Below are 17152 nucleotides of genomic sequence, written 5' to 3' on the forward strand. Positions count from 1 at the left end.
TCAGACGTGTCAGCGCGCGGATTACTTTACATCCCGCGTTGTACGTAATTATTTCACAGACAGGCTGCGCTCAGTTTAGATGGGCTCCTTCTGCACTTCTGCGTCCCAAAATCTGCAAGAGCTGCCAGGCAGACGGTGCAGTGGGTGGCGAGAGTGACGCTTGCAAGAAGATTTGCGAAGAAAATGTCCTTTGCATATTTCATCCGAAAATGTGTTTTTCAGCAACGAGGATTAAGCGTATTTTTACAGAGTTGGTCTAATCTGCTCGGCAGTTTCTTTCTTTTCCCTGACTCGCTCAGATACCCTCAGACAAATACTGGGGGAGGCAGCGGAAACCTAATCCAAAATGTAGAATCAGAAACCCAAAAGAGGATTGTACGGTTCAGAATTTGATACCTCTGGTCATATTACTCTAATGTGTCTAAGATTTGACTTACACACTCCCTGGTTCAATATATGCAATTATTATGTGTAAGCCTCTAATGCCAGCGTCAGCTTGGGTTTTTGATGCATAGCGGGGGTTAGGGAAGATTTCCAGGCTCAGGAAGTCACATGTTCTTTAATACTCTCTTGTGAGACTCAAACAACCCAAGTAACAATATTGAATCATTTTTTGAACCACACTAAAATGTTCCTGAGAGTCAACGGCCTGTGCCTTGTATTGGGTCCCAATGCCAGCATAAGGTGTGCACTGTGTGGTTCTAGAGAGTCCACCTCGGACCTAGCTGCACGTGAACTGCACTCGAGGCAGAAGCATGAAAGCGGGACTTGGGGCCCAATTTAGAACTCAGTGGACGGGTTACTCCATCACAACGGCGATTGAAGTTCCGTCCTCCGAAATCTAAATCCTCTAGGAAATAATGGAATTTACATTTCGTGGGCGGGATATCCGTCACCGATGGAACGGAGTAGCCCATCCGCCAAGTTCTAAATCAGGTCCTCGGTCTGCTCCATGCAATTGTAATGGATGCCTAGAAGACTTCACACATTCACAGAACCCAAACTTGTAGAAAGGACTATTTGACCTGCTGCAAATGAACCAACAATACTTTTGTTGTGAGAAAGCATGATGATGATGAGCAAAATACGTGTCAGCTATCTTTGCTTATAAAAGAAAATCCATAGAAGGAAATCTTTAGAAATGCAGTTCATACTACACTGTACCCACCTGTTTAACAAGGGATTCTAGTCAAGGATGCTGCTGAGTTTGTAGAGGTGCAGGGGGTTCCCAGTGGTGCCTGACCAAGAACTGAACGCTTCCCTACTGAGCTTTTGATTGTCAGTCAAGCGTTGCACCCAGGTAGGGCCCACAAAGTTCCATAAGCGTAAAACCATCATTCTTTGAGTGAATGGCTGAACGTGTGACATTAGAAACTGCACTTTATCAAACTCTCAGGTGCCTCTGGCCATCACCTCATCTGTAGAAAAAGAGAGACATTACCCAACAAGGAAGAGTTTTCCAGAAGCTGTGAAGGCTAGTTTTGCTCATCAGTTTGACTCGAAGATTGCTCTGAGAGTTCAACCCACAACTTTTTACTAACTCCCTGCCCCTCACAGGTTTAAGAAGATTGCTTGAAGAAGACCAAAGAGTCCTGCTAGAGCATCATAGGGCGACCTGTGAGCCTAGACAAGGCCAGCTTGGGTTACTGTGCCTTATGCAATAGGCACATACCATGTTTTATTTTTTGTACTTTGTCTAACCCTTGTGGTCTGTAAAGCGACGCTTGGGTGACTCTTCCATGGTCCCTAGTCTTCATAGTGCAAAGCACTCAACTTGACCCATTCGCCAATTTCTTGTCTTGAGTTAAGTATTTTTATTTCCAGCTTTGCAGACAGGGAATCATCAGCAAGAGGTGATCATCGCTCGTCTAATGATTGGGCTAAGGTATCGTGCACAGACGAGAGAGGCAGACAATAACTGATTACAGAATGAGCATCATTCGTGCCAATGGATTTCATCTGTTTTTATGCACCAGTTCATTTTATGAAATATGTCTCCAGCTCTTCAGGCTCAAAGGACAACAAATGAGTTGCTGGGCACATCAAATGTTTAATCCTGCGCTTTAGAGACATAGGTTTCAGGGTCGAGCATCAATTCTTTAATCTACTGAAATAACTGAGACTTCTCACCTCTCTCTTGATGCAAGTTACATAATTCACTCAACCCACTATATCTTTGTTCAAGGAAGATGTACTCTTTGGTCCATGCATCAAGGTGTCAATAGAACATTTCTCTATCCTCAGTGAACCAATCTCAACAAATCCAGGCCTTCCATGTGCTGCACAGAAGATGGAGACAAGACCCAACCGCAGCAAGAGAAAATCCCCCTTACCAGAACCGTGGGTTGACTTTCCACCAACATAGGGATGGAGTTTGGAGGAAATTCCACTGGAGTATTCAACCTGGATTGAACACTCCTTCACAAGTCCGAAAGAAAATGTTCGATTGCTCTAGAGGAGGCCCCTAGTTTCCTGCTCAGTCAGTGTAATGGTTACCCCTAAGGGTCAACCCATGCCCTCTCACCCCACCCGCTCCCTCTGTATGTCTGGTACACTATGCCAAGGAGCAATACCTTGGAACTAGTAACCACCCCTGAGGAGAAAGAGTCAGTGCAAAGACAGCAAGAGCGTGGACTGATCACACTCCGTCTGAATGAAAACAGGGCTATGGCCTTCCAGAAACATCTAGCACCCACATCTTCACCATCACTAATGACGGACTCCCAATGTGACCACGGTTTGCACCAGAGGTACATCTTCTGATAGCAGTGAGTTTCAACACTGTGTAAGTCACAGAATGCACATTAAAGGCATGCTCACATTATTGTTCAACTAGCGTTGGGTGGCATTGGTTTTCTTTGGATGTGAGTTTTATGTTTGATTGGACCTTCTTAGCTCTAGAAGCCATGTTTGTAAAAGACAGTGCACGTAGTTCAGGGGATCCTTAACCATTTTTAGTCCTTGGATGAGAAGCATCACTAGAGAGCCGTGCAAGACTCATGCAGAGCCCGCACCATCATAAGTCTGACAGGGGGGCGCAGTTTGCACCACGAACTGGCTGAAGCCGTTTGTCTGGTCCCCTCTTCAGCCTACCAACTGTGGTGCCAGACCTTCAGAAGCTTCTTGGGGTCAATCCAAAGGTGTCTGGGCAAATGGTGACTGGCAGCGGAGCCACAGAAGAGGCAGGACCAAAGATGGTTGATGCGTAGGAGCACACGCTCTTGCCTCAAGCTGCCACGCTCTTACCTCAAGCTGCCTTCTTCCCACCTGTTTTACCCACCACATACATTCCTGGGAGATTGCTCACATCCTCTTCAGCTAATTTGCTCCAGGTTCCCAAGACTAGGAAATCTTTTTGGGGAGGCTGTTCATTCTCTCATTTGGCCCTCAAACTCCGGAACACCCTCCCACTTGGACTGTGCCAGCTGACAAATTAATGTTCCTTTTGTAAGGCTTTTGAAAACCTTGCTTTTTAGTAATTAGTTTCCCCCTCAGTAGCATTCTGGCTATTATGATGACTGTTCTAGCAATGGGGAGGCCTACAAGAATCATAGAATGGAATAGAATCTGTTTCTCACTCACCTCAGCTTTTTTGTTTTAATTTGATGTTAACTTCCCGCAGCGGATGCACACAGTGTAGAATTCTGTAGCTGTGTCTATGGCTGTGGCAAAAAAGAGAAACAGGTGGAAATTAGTGGACTGAAGCCACCTTCTACCTGCTGGACCTGCTACAGGCCCGAACCGGTCCCTAGATCCATGGTTATAGATGGACGCTGGGCAGCCGGTGAGGTTACCCGATAGGTCTTCAGCTGCCAGTGATGCCCATGACACTCACTCGTGGTCTGGAGCGGCTGTGGGTGGCCTTGATGGTGGCTGTCCACCCCCTTGGTTTCTGTGTTTGCTTTTCTGAAGATTATCATAATGATTGGTCTAAAAACGGTGTGCCTTCTACACAAAGCAATGTATGTTCTGATGCCTTCCAGTTTGTGTGCATCTTTATGGCGGTGATGGTCTATTCAGCCGCTGTGGCCAAGCGCCTATGATGTGCCAACTGGACAGAACACATGTCAGATCAGGTGAGTTTGACCGGTGCTGGGAAATACAGACTGAAGTGGGGCAATTTGAACCCAGTGGCAAATAATTTTTCAGCGCTATTTGCCCTGACAATGAGGGTAAAACTTAAAGTCTGCATTGACTCATAAATGCAAAAGCAACATTTTGTGCCTACTACTCCCATTTTAAGACAGTTGCACAATTTCTTAGCACTGGTACAAAATTGCCAGGCACAGGTGCGTTTCACAGGAGGGGCCCGTGTTTCTCTTTGCTAGGGGTGCTCTTTGAGTGCAGGGGTCAGCCCGGGACAGGCCTTGTTGAAAGAGCACCCTGGTGAATTGTAACAGAGACGGCAGCTCCAAGGATAACACCGGGACCCGCCTTACTCAGCCAGCACTTTACCCCCGCCTCCATTCACTAATTGAGCAACGTGTTATCACCCGGGTTTGTTTTGGTTTCAGTGGAAGGTTCGTATTTAAAGCTAAGAGGTTTGGGCTGACGAGTTATTGACAGACACACATCACCGGGGGGTGGGGTTGTGGACGGGAGGAGAGGCTTAGTCTGCTGATCCATGAACAGAAATATGTCTTTTATTGGTTTGGTAAATCCCATTTCCATTAGATAGCACTTCCTGCCCTGGCGTCCATAAAGAGGTCAAGGTGCACAGTACGGCAAGCGCAGAGGAACAAAAGAGGATTACGCGCAAAATAATATTAGCATCATGATCAGTGCTCAGACAGGAAGAGGGGCTGCTCAAAACGGCATCTGATTTTTCTACTTTCTCCCCTTTCAGCCTCAGCAGTGCTTTAAATGGGCCGGTACTGTCCGGTACGGATTAACGGCACTTTTTTATTTCAAGAGGGAGAGTACCTGCACTTCTCAAGAAAAACATAGGGGATGATTTAAGAAACCCATAGTGCCTCCTTGCGCCACATTAGCATGATTATTTTTTACGCTAATGTGGCCCAACGAGGCCAAAATCGCCACGTGAAATTTACAAAGTGGCGTAATGCATTCATTGCACCACTTTGTAACCCTTTGCGCTACATTATTCATTTGCCAGGCATAATGTATGCAAAGGGGGCATTCCCCTGTTGGGGGGGGGGGGGGTGAAAAAATAGAGCAAAGAAATCTAAGCGATTTCTTTGTGCAATTTTTACCGGCACTTTTAACGTCTGCTTAGAGGAGGCCTTAAAAGGACGCACACCATTGATTATTACAGTGTGCTCAATGGGCTTTGCAGGGTTAGCGTCAACATTTTTGACACTAGTCCTGCAAATCTCAGAACTAGCTTAAAAAATGTTGATGCTAGTTTCCCTAACTACCGCGATAGTGTGCCGTATCTTAAATACGGCACACAAATGGTGGCATTAAGGGGGCGCAAGAAAAGTGGCACTGCACTGGGTGAACCAGCACTTTCCTTAAATCAGGCCCATAATACTTTTATGCGGAGAGTATCGGCACTTTCAGAAATAAGCGGGTACTCTGGTACAGAGTTTCTACACTTCTGTTTTTCCATGTCAAGCACTCCTCTCAGGTATCTTTCAGGTGTGTGAACCTGTGGATGCAGAGCTGTCATTTCACCTTCCAATTAGCTGATTAACCATTCGTAAGATTTCGAGCTTTGCTCTATGAATCCCATCAAAGTTAGGTTTATGGCATCTTTTGGTGTTGTGTCATACTTACCTGAGGATAGAAACGTGGTTTACAGCTTTATTTATTTTCAAGGCATGACTTCCAAAAGCAAAAGTGCACCATATGTGATCTTTCGCTGCGCCCACCCAAACTGAGTCTGCTTCAATGCGCTGTCTTACTTTCACTGTCTCAGCGTACAATAATTTTAGGGCAAATGTTTAACTTTTAGGGTTAAGAAAAATCGTTTTCATCAGATCAGTGGTCCAGTGTTTGTCCCTTGAGCCAGGAGTGACCTCAGTAGAAAAAATGAATGCCAACAATTCCACCAGGGCCACGCCTGGACCCATGGAATAGTTGTTTCTGACATCCATTGAGCTCTGTTACAACATGAGTGGACGCATCATATGCTGCTCTGTGAGTAGGCGCTGATAAAAAATTATGGTGAACCACCCATCCTAAACTATAAGGGAGAAACTTTTTAAGGCATGGGCACAATGGGCTCTGGCCCAGGGACCCCAGACTTTCAGGGGACCCTTGGTAGAGCCAGCTCTGTTCTGAGGAGAGTTTTACCCTGATGACCTTGAATAATTCATAAACAGATTGTTTTAAATACAATTTTCCTTTAATTTAATTTTAATGTGGGTGATGTGTGAGAGTCTTTTACAGATATTGTGCAAAGAAATGTGTTTGTTCCCTGCAACACTCATGAAAAGTGTTTCTTTTAGATCAAAACAGGACCTCACATATGAGAAATGGGAGCACATCACAGAGATTATTTGCAGTAATAATGTTACAATATTGAAAACACATCCCTATCCCTGAATAGTAGATGTAAACATATTTAGAGTATGAATGAGCGTGCCTGTGCACTGTCAGTGACCTGGCCAAGGAGGGCACGAAAGAGCTGAAATTGGATCGTAAACTCAAGCTATTCTGAATAGGGGCGCCTAAAATACGTTTGACCCAGGGACCCCGAGATCCTTAAGATGTCCCTGGTGGAAGGGCCATCCAACATCATTTTTTTTGTTAAACTGTTTTTATTGCCATTTTTTTTATAAGACAATGGGATATGCAAGTCAGATTACAAATGGCATCAAGTAATACACCAGAAGTTTCAGCTCCCCCCTTTTCCATCTCTGATCATATCATATCTCAACAATTAGGAGAGCAGCAAGCAACATAAATCTCAAAATCCCACCTGGAAGAGGTGCAGAAGCTCACTGAATTATGATACCTTGTACCAAAAGAAAAACATTACAAACAACCAAACTATGGGGGTGATTCTTACCTTGGCGGGCGGCGGAGGCCGCCCGCCAAAGTACCCCCGCCAGAACACCGCACCGCGGTCGTCAGACCGCTGCGGTGATTCTGGGTTTTCCACTGGGCTGGCGGGCGACCGCCAAAAGGCCGCCCGCCAGCCCAGTGGAAAACAACCTTCCCACGAGGACGCCGGCTCTGAATGGAGCCGGCGGAGTGGGAAGGTGCGACGGGTGCAGTTGCACCCATCGCGAATTTCACTGTCTGCAATGCAGACAGTGAAATTCAAAGTGGGGCCCTCTTACGGGGGCCCCTGCAGTGCCCATGCCATTGGCATGGGCACTGCAGGGGCCCCCAGGGGCCCCATGACACCCCATACCGCCATCCTGTTCCTGGCGGCATGGCGGTATGGGGTGTCAGAATCCCCATGGCGGCGCAGCGAGCTGCGCCGCCATGGAGGATTCTTTTGGGCAGCGGAAAACCGGCAGGAGACCGCCGGTTTTCCACCTCTGACCGCGGCCAAACCGCTGCGGTCAGAATGCCCTGCGGGGCACCGCCAGCCTGTTGGCGGTGCTCCCGCCAACCCTGGCGGTCCATGACCGCCGGGGTCAGAATGACCCCCTATGAGTCCTAACCTTGTCAGCACGGTTTACAGGTCTGAGAATATAGCAGTCATGAAGACATCACATCCACCCTCGTTGCCACATACGTAGTAACACCCAACTTCCCTCCCATTGTCCTGGTTGCTACACATGGAAAAGGTGCAGAGCCCGAAGACGAAAGGCTACAGGCTGTAAGCGGTAAGCCCTTTGAGAGGAATTTCACCAGTGGATCCCAAATGTAGTCAAAGCTTCTTCTGGAGTCATCCATTTTATCTGTTAATCATTCCATAGCAAGGCCACGCCATAGTCTAGTACACCACAATGTTATTGGAGGTGGATCTGGTTCAAATTTTGTGTTGGTCGGGACCAAACTGGATTCCTTGAAAATTCAGATCTGCCCTTATCCGGGCCGCCAGAGGTTTCACACTAAGTGCCAGGTAGGGGAGAGCTTATGGGCCTGTTCAGCTACCTTCTGTTCACTTTCTAGAACCTGTCTCTCTTTGGATTTCAACTGGTAAAGCAAAGATGCTAATGAGATGCATGTGCCCCTGAGGACAGCTTTAAACGCGTCCCAATTAGTGGGAAGGGAAGTGTCCCCTGCTTTATTATTCTGTAAAAATTCTCTGACAGCTCTCCGCAATTTGTCTCAATATACTGCAGGTCACAGGTTCTCAAACCTACCTGTGGTAATCATAGTAGAGAAGGGTGTTCATCTGCGTCCACCCCCCACAAGACCACTTTTGAAGGTTCTGTCAGCGTCAAAAGTGGGGACCTCCATCATTGCTTGCCGGTGGGGGTGGTAGGGAGCACGCTGAAAGCGTTCGTCCTGTGGGTGCCCCTGTGTCCAATCATAAGTCCCTGGGCTCCCCCCAAAAGGGGGTCCCCCCCGGGACCATTGAGAGCGCCCATGTGGCCTCCATCCAAGATCTCCCCTGCCCCTAGCTGAACTTGCAGCTGACACATGCCATGTGAAGGGTTTTACGTCCTGGGGGTCTGCCTCCCCCTCCTCGGTTGCCTCCATTGATCCGTAGAAGTGGAAGTGGAAGGGACCTCCCGAAGCTGCGATTCTCCTGGTGTAGTGAGTCTGACTCCTGCACTCTTCTCCTGTAGCCCCAGTGAGGCCACCGCCTCCCCGAAATTCTTGAAGTGGTATGACTTGTTGTTGATCTCAAAAGCCAAGCCGAAGGGGAATGTCCATCTGTACCTAACATTTTTCGGTCTCAGCACATCCGTAACTGGACGGAACTGCTGCCGGCAGAGTAGGGTTGCTGGAGCTATGTCCTGGAATAATGTGCACTGTGTCCCCTGAAATTACACAAAGTCTTGCCGCCTCGCCAGTTGGAGGATGCGCTCCTTGACTTTGAACGAGCTCAGTTTCACCAGGATGTCTCTGGGCCTCTTTCCCTCGTTGGCGGAGCGACTCTCCACCCTATGGACCCTTTCCACCTGCACTGCCGGATGCTCATCGCCCAAGAGGGTGGAGAAGAGACCCACCACAAAAGCCTCCGGATCCACACCCTCACTGCCCTCCTCCAGCCCCTCACTCTGATATTGTCTCTATGGGAGTGGTTTTCCAGGTCTTTGCATTTGAGTATGGAGAGTTGGAGTTGCGCCTTGAAGTGTGTGATCTCTCTCTCCATAGGATTTACTTGTTGTTTCATCTCTTGGACCAGCGCTTCTAGATCTAACATATGGGTTCCCACTGAGTCCACATCAGCCTTAAGAGAGGCCAGTCGACTATTAATGTCCGATTGGAATGCATCGAATGTAGCCTTAAAGTCAGCCGTGAGTTCTTCTCACAATTCCGCCTTGAAGGTGCGGAGGGACGACAGGAGGTCCTCCTTCGTTAATGCCATGTCCTCTGTCTGCAGCGAGGGAGGCCCAAGCGTTCTGGCAGGTGCAAAGTAATTGGAGACCCTGTTGGTTTGTAGCCTCCGTCGAGGCAAAGGCGCCCCCCAAGGTCCAATTGCGCTCCTGCTCCTATTGTTGCCTTCTTCACCACTCCCTTCGCTGGACCCCTGTTGCTCCTTACCGGGGTGTGCCTCCCAGCACCAAAATCGCCATCCAATTTGGTATAGGGGAGAGGGTGGTACGTCATACCACCCTTCGATCATGTTCCCCCGCAGGGCCTCTCCCGCATGCTCCTCGTGTTCTATCTTTGGGCGCCGTGTTGAGGTCAGGCAGAGATGTCAAGCAAGTTCCATCACCAGGCATCCAGAGGCCCACTGCCGCCCCGCCACTCCTTTCTATGGGTCTGCGTTCTGACTTCCCAGCAGTTCCCAGCTCTCTCCCCCCGCCGGGACCGCCCCGGCCTCCCATGTCGCTCCGGTCGTGGCCGTGTCTCATCCGCTCTGAGTGGCCGCCCACAATGGGGGCTGCTGCGTCGCTGGCCTGGGGCACCCCTCTTCCTTTCCGGGCCATCGTGGGAACGCAGGCCCGCTCTCCGGCCCTCTGCCGCTTGGTGCCACCTGTGTCGGTGAGAGCACCGGCCAGGCCCCCCCACCACCGCTCACCTCACCCTTAGGGCTCCAGACTACATCCCCGGGGCATGACTGGCGAAAGGCCCCCACCAAGACATCGCTTTTACTTGTCTGTGGGGGGTTTTATGCAGAGCCTCCGGGAATCACAACCGGACAGCCATATTGGTTGGCCCCACCTCCGCCATCATTTTTTAAATCTAGATTTTGACAGCATGACTCTCAATAATACCGGCTACTTACAATCAACATAGAATGAACTTGGGGTCTCTCCCTTTCATCCATTGCCTCCTTTCTACCAGAACCTTTCAGCCACAGGCTTAAATCTTTGTCAGTCACCTCCTGGCTTAGCTACTGGTATATACGCCTCTCATTTAATGCTATTGGCTGACTGGGCGTATCCTTCCACCTCATCACCAGTGTTTGCATTAACCTGCTTGAGGGACTACTTTACATGTAAGGCAGACAATAAAGTCTGCCTTTCATTTCTTGTCTGGCTCTAAAGTGATTGTTTCGATATTGATTTGATGTTTTTTAAATAGCGTACTTTCCTAGGGCTAGGGTGTCCTTGGCTGGGAAAAAAGCCTTAAACTAATATCCTTATTTAGAGTTTGGCAGATGCGTTCTAATGTCAACTCATGACAGATATCCCTTCCGCTGTATTGCAAGAGCCATAGGCTATGATGAACTTCTAATATGGCTGACAGGGCATCTGCTACGTTTGTGATGGAGCATCCCATCCAACAAACTCTAAATAGGCCCTGAGTCAATGTTTAGAATTTGGACTCTTCCATGGCTAATTTGCAATCACCTGTGAATACAAATAATCAGTTTCACCTTCATGCTTGGACAGTACCGAACTCCAGCCCTCTACCCATACTCTGTCATGATAAAATGACGTGGAAGCCAACTGGCCTGTAGGGAAATGGGGTGGTTACCCGAAAGATTAGTGCCTCTGAAAGGCCGGCAGGATTGAGAGAAATCCTGATAATTTTCAGGCTGTTACCTGGAGTACAGAAAGGCTGCATTTCCATGCATCTTAGAATATGAGGACCATACCGTTGGCCTGGTGCCAGCTGAACAAACATAGTGTTATTTTTACTAAAAGCACTGCCTGCAGGAAATTTAGCACTAAACAGTTCTGTACGGCTGGTTGGACCTGATGCAGTGGAACTGCTGTTAATCGAGAGACCGAAACCCATTCTTTCTGTCCATTTATCAACTGGAAACAAGGCTGCGACTGCGTCTTTCGCACAGGTAAGCCAAGCTGGCTCGCTGACTTCATTATCCCCACATCAGCAGGGTGCTAATTTAAGTGGAGGTGCCATGCATGATAAAGCCAGTTAATTTAATGAAATCATGAGTTTCAGGTTTAAAGTCTCATATACAACCATAATGGATAGTAATTGGTGTAAAATATAAACCAGGACCCAGCATATTTACACCACTTAATAGTATTGTTCAACTGAAATAGAGCACTTAAGAGCTCCCTGTTCAGCCTCCTGCGTGCCTGTCGAGCTCAGCTCGCCTCCATGTTTTCTCATGTATGCATGCGTGCAACACGATTAGCCCTTCTGTTAGTCTATCCACATGCACATGCTTGCAACGCGATTAACCCTTCTGTTAGTCTATCCATGTGCACATACTTGCAACACGATTAACCCTTATGTTAATCTATCCACATGCACATGCTTGCAACGCGATTAACCCTTCTGTTAGTCTATCCATGTGCACATACTTGCAACACGATTAACCCTTATGTTAATCTATCCACATGCACATGCATGCAGCATGATTAGCTCTTACATTAGTCTATCCGTATTCACTTGCTTGCAACACTATTAACCCTTATGTTAATCTATCTACATGCACATGCGTGCAACACAATTAGCTCTTACGTTAGCCCATCCACATGCACATGCTTGCAACACGATTAGCCTTTATTTTAATCTATCCACATATACATGCTTGCAACACAATTAGCCATTATGTTAGTTGACCCACATACACATGCCTGCAACACAATTAGCCCTTACGTTAGTCTATCCATATACACATGCTTCGAAGACGATTAGCCATTATGTTAATCTATCCACATAGACATGCTAGCAACATGATTAGCTCTTACGGTAGTCTCTCCACATACACATGCTTGCAACACGATTAACCCTTATGTTAATCTATCCACATAGACATGCTAGCAACATGATTAGCTCTTACGGTAGTCTATCCACATGCACATGCTTGCAACACGAATAGCTCTTACGTTAGTCTATCCACATGCACATGCTTGCAACAGGATTAGCCCTTGTTAGTCTATCCACATGCACATGCTTGCAACACGATTAACCCTCATGTTAGTCTATCCACATGCACATGCCCGCAACACGATTAGCCCTTAGGTTAATCTATCCACATGCACATGCGTGCAACACGATTAACCCTTACATTAATCTATCCACATGCACATGCGTGCAACACGATTAGCCCTTACGTTAGTCTATCCACATGCGTGCAACACAATTAACTCTTATGTTAGTCTATCCACATGCACATGCTTGCGACTCAGTTAGCCCTTAAGCTAGCTTACTCCTGTATGCATGTTTGCAGTTGGATTAGCCCTTACGTTAATATGTCTGTGCATTCATTCTTTTAACTCGACCAGCCCTTACTTTACTTTATTCTTTTACACATGTTTGCAACTCAATTAGCCCTTAGGTTAGTTTATCGGTCTACGCATATCTGCAACTCAGCCCATAGTTTAATGTATTTATGCACCTACACAACCTTCCAACCCCAGTAGCCCTTACATCAGTCTATCCACATATGAATTATTGTGGCTACATTAGCCCTCATGTCAGTTTATCTGTGTACATACATGTGTACGCATGCATGCACCTGATGTGTGTCTGTCCCTATATACACACATCCAACTCCGTTTGTTCTTATGTTAGTTCACCCATGCATGCATGCTTGCAACTGAGTCAGCCTTTACGTTAATGTATTGGATAAGAATGCATGCAACTCAATTAGCTCCTACGTAAGTCTATCTGCAACGTGGTTGGCTCTTGTGCTAGCTTACCTGCATATGCATAATTGCAACTTGATTAGACTGTACATTAGTGTACCTATGTACGCATACTTACAACTTGTTTATTCCTTTATGAAGAATTCACCAATCCAATTAAAAACATAAAAAAAAAAAAAATCACATAATTGGACTAAGGAGTAGCTTCTCCCATTGTTCATTGTGGATTCGCATATCTAGCTGAGGATTCATGAATCCCCTGTGCTCTGATTGGCTGGACATCAAGCAAACACTTTGCTCTGGCTGCTGTTACTCAACACAATCCACTGAGCACTGTATTAGGAAAAATCAAATCAAAAAGCGCCCAAGGGAGAGGGTGAACCTAGTCTGATCGCTAGGTCCACTGTGGGTTCCCTATGGGGCCCCTGGCATTAAAACTAATATAAAAAGGTTTCTTACTGGGGGATTCCAGTACTGATACCAATAAACAACAGCACCTAAAAGCACAAAGTAATTACACAATAAAACAATACATGAAGCTACATTCATAGTAATCTCTTGCATAATGTTAATGGTAATCGTTAAGGTTATCTACAACATTGTAATTGTTTACAACATTGTAATTGTATCTGTCACCTCAAGGTTATGGTCAGGAGCACTGAATTTGTTGCATGAGTTATATTTCCCATGACTGGAGTTTGAGTTATTAATTGCAGATGTTTGTGTTTTTCAGTTGTAATGTGTAACTGTACATGCATTTTAACTGCATTTTTTTCCAGTGAATTTCGGAGGTTTTTAAACCAGGGCTGCTGGAATTATGCAGCATGGACGGGCCAATTTATGCGGCAGGGTTGAGTAAATTATGTGACAAGAAAAGGGAAATTATGTGGTGCAATGTGTCACATTTCATGATAGTATAACTTCATCATTTTGTCATTTTTACACTTGTTAACACTGTCTGGGTTTGCAACTCATCAGTACCAGTTTAATACCCAAAAAGAGCATTAGGCAACAGAAAGGCTGCCTGTTAACCTTTGCAAAGGGCCTTCCACTGATTTGCAACATGTGTTGCTGCGTTTTTAGTAAGCTTTTAAAAGTTAGTGCTAGAAACAAACTTTATGTTACCATCTGCAGATCATAGAGCAGATGATAGATTATGTGGTGAAAGTGGCACATCTATAACTGTGCAAAAAAACACAGCGGATGCCTAATTGCATGCAATCTATGAGGCAGTAAGCAGTGTTTTCCTCATGCCAGTTTTGCTGTACTGTAGTAATAAACTGGAATTTTAACTTTTCTATATATTAGCACGTGTCAATTTGTGTTTATTAGTAAAATAGTTCTAAATAACATCTCTTATTGGACAAAAATTATTTTCTGTGCCAAGGCGTGTATGGTTAGTTATAGTTAGGACCACGTTTCCATAGGAAAAGCTTTTTATGGTTTGCTAATAACTTTGGCACTGATTGACAGATTTTCACTAATCTTTCCAGAAAAAAAAACATTCACTTCAGTTCCTTTCTTGAAAGCTTTGGGGTGATGTGGCAAGTGGGGTCTGAGAAAAATCAGGGCCTTAATCTCTTCCCAAAGTTTTAATATGGATAGATTGTTGTTGAAGAACCAACTTCTATCCAATTACTGATTTTCTCTTCCACTCAAAACTGTCACTGATGCTCTTTTTTTTTTACATTTAACCATGGTGGTTATTTTGATCTCATCCTCCTCTCATCTATACTTGTTCCTCTCTTTCACCTGTTTCATCTTCTTATCTCCTTGGCATTTCAACGTCTTATAATTCTTCCTTTTTTCACAATTCATGCTTGCTTTCCTTTCGTTGAGCTCTTTTGTTTCTAAATATGCGTTATTTCATTGTGAAATTAGGGCCAGATGCACTAAACTCTGGTCATAAAATACTGGTCACAATTGGCAACCAGTATTTTTGCAACCAGAGTGCTATTTTACGAACTGACATATGTATTAGTAGGTTGGTTCCCAAATTACCTATTCCTAGTGGGTCGCAATTGACCTACCTCATGAATATTAATGAGGTAGATCACAATTTGTGACCCACCAGGAATTGCAGCAATCACAGGGATAGTGCCCTGCTGGGGTCAGCAGACAACCATGTCTGTGACTACTTTTAAATAGAGGCATTTATTTTTAATGCAACCCATTTTCTTTAAAGGAAAATGAGATGCATTTAAATAAAAATTAAAAGTTTAACTCACTCTTTTTTTAAAGTAGACAGCGGTTCGATGAACCACTACCTACTTTTAAAACATGTTTTTTTGCATTCTCTAAGAGGAAGGGGTCCCTCGGAGGCCTCTTCTCGTTTGCAGGTGTATTACCACTACAGTTCTGTAGTCAGTAAAGTATTATTGTTTTGCGGCTAGATTGTAGTCACAAAACATTAATACTTTTCATTATGATTCGATATTTGGAAGGGACGCCATATCCTACCTATTGCAAATACTAAATTGGAATTGGGTAGCAAACCCAAATTGCGATTCAGTACCAAGTTAAAGAATCTCAATTTGGTCTTTGTACATAAGAAAAAGCATTTTTACAATTGACACTCGGCCGAATCTGTGAATCAGGCCTTTTGTGACTGCGAAAAATGCTTTATACACATGACCCTTAGCAGCGGTCATAGTGCATTAAAAAATAGAATGGGAACTGTGATGCTGCATGAAATGGGGGCAGGGTCAGTGGGGGCGGGGACAGAGATGTGGCTAAAAAATATCTATGTTTTTTTGGTCTTTCATCGTCAGGTAGCTGCAAATAAAATAACATGCAGCTTAAAGGAAAAAAAAATGTAACTCATTGGAAAATGCACTATAGTACATTATGAAACCTCTTTTATTTAATACACTGCAGAGGTCTGTGTGCAACCAGAGAACCACAGAATTAAGTCTTGGTTGGTGCAGTGGAGAAAAGTGATGTGTCTTTTTAGCACTACAAGGTCACAGCCTGTGACAGAAAGCACTTTGAATATGTAAATCATTATTTTAAGCTTGCATTAAACACAGTATAAGATAGACTGCTACAAAATGCATAAAATGTGAAAGATAAAATCGTGCTTCCAAATATATATTTTAGTACTACCCAGAGTGTACGTAATTCAATTATCTTTACATTACTCTCCCTTCAACATCTACAGGTGTAGTAAGCATGATATAACTGCATTTACAATTAAAAGCACACACTTCACAACCCAGTTGTTAACTCTTTGCACTACCATTCAAAAAGAATAAATCTTTGTCATCCCAAAGTTTTGAGTGATTAGGTCACTTAAAGCCAGTACCGGGTCCAAAGCATCCTTTACATTTGCAGAGTAACTTTTTGCGCGCATTTGCATGACTTTTAGACACGCAGGCACCCTGGCAGGAAGGCTTGTTTAGCTGTCTGCCCAGAATTGGTACAGGAGACTCACTGAATGACATTTCAGATGAGGCATTTAAACTGTAAAAATAAAAGTACCGTGACGGTTGTGTTTTTACAATAAGTAGGGGAATGGTGTTTCATAAATCGTAAGTGTATGGGCACGTCATGCCCCTTCGATCCTACCCACTTCGACCACTAGCCCTCAGTAATTTGTCTCAAAGTAGTCATGCACATACTCCATCAAAGTCTCATTTTTTGGTTTAGTCTCGAGGCACTCTTAGCTATTTTGAAAGCCTAATGTAATAAAAAAATCATAAATGTAATGCAGATATAGATACATATATGTTTTTTGGCTAACCGCAGTTCAACCATTGGTGCATTCAACTATTAGTTACATTATGCTCCTGTCAACCACATCACAGAGCATGGGGCTATTGGTCAGCCCACATGATCAGCCCACTTCAGCCATTGGTTCTCTTGCAATACAAATGATGGCATTTTGCATGATCACATGTTCACATCTGCCTCAGATGGAATGCCAGTGATGATGGGCAAATAATTTACTTTGCCAATGCTTTTTGTTCCAATCCTTATATTTATTTTATATCATCCTGGTGTGTTTATACTATGTCACACAGTAATTCAAAGGCAATAGTACCTTTCCTTTGAATCAACATGAATCATATTTTCCTGTGATCTGCATTAACTAAAAAGCT

This window comes from Pleurodeles waltl, chromosome 9 (assembly GCF_031143425.1).
Source record: "Pleurodeles waltl isolate 20211129_DDA chromosome 9, aPleWal1.hap1.20221129, whole genome shotgun sequence".
Classification (NCBI taxonomy): domain Eukaryota; kingdom Metazoa; phylum Chordata; class Amphibia; order Caudata; family Salamandridae; genus Pleurodeles; species Pleurodeles waltl.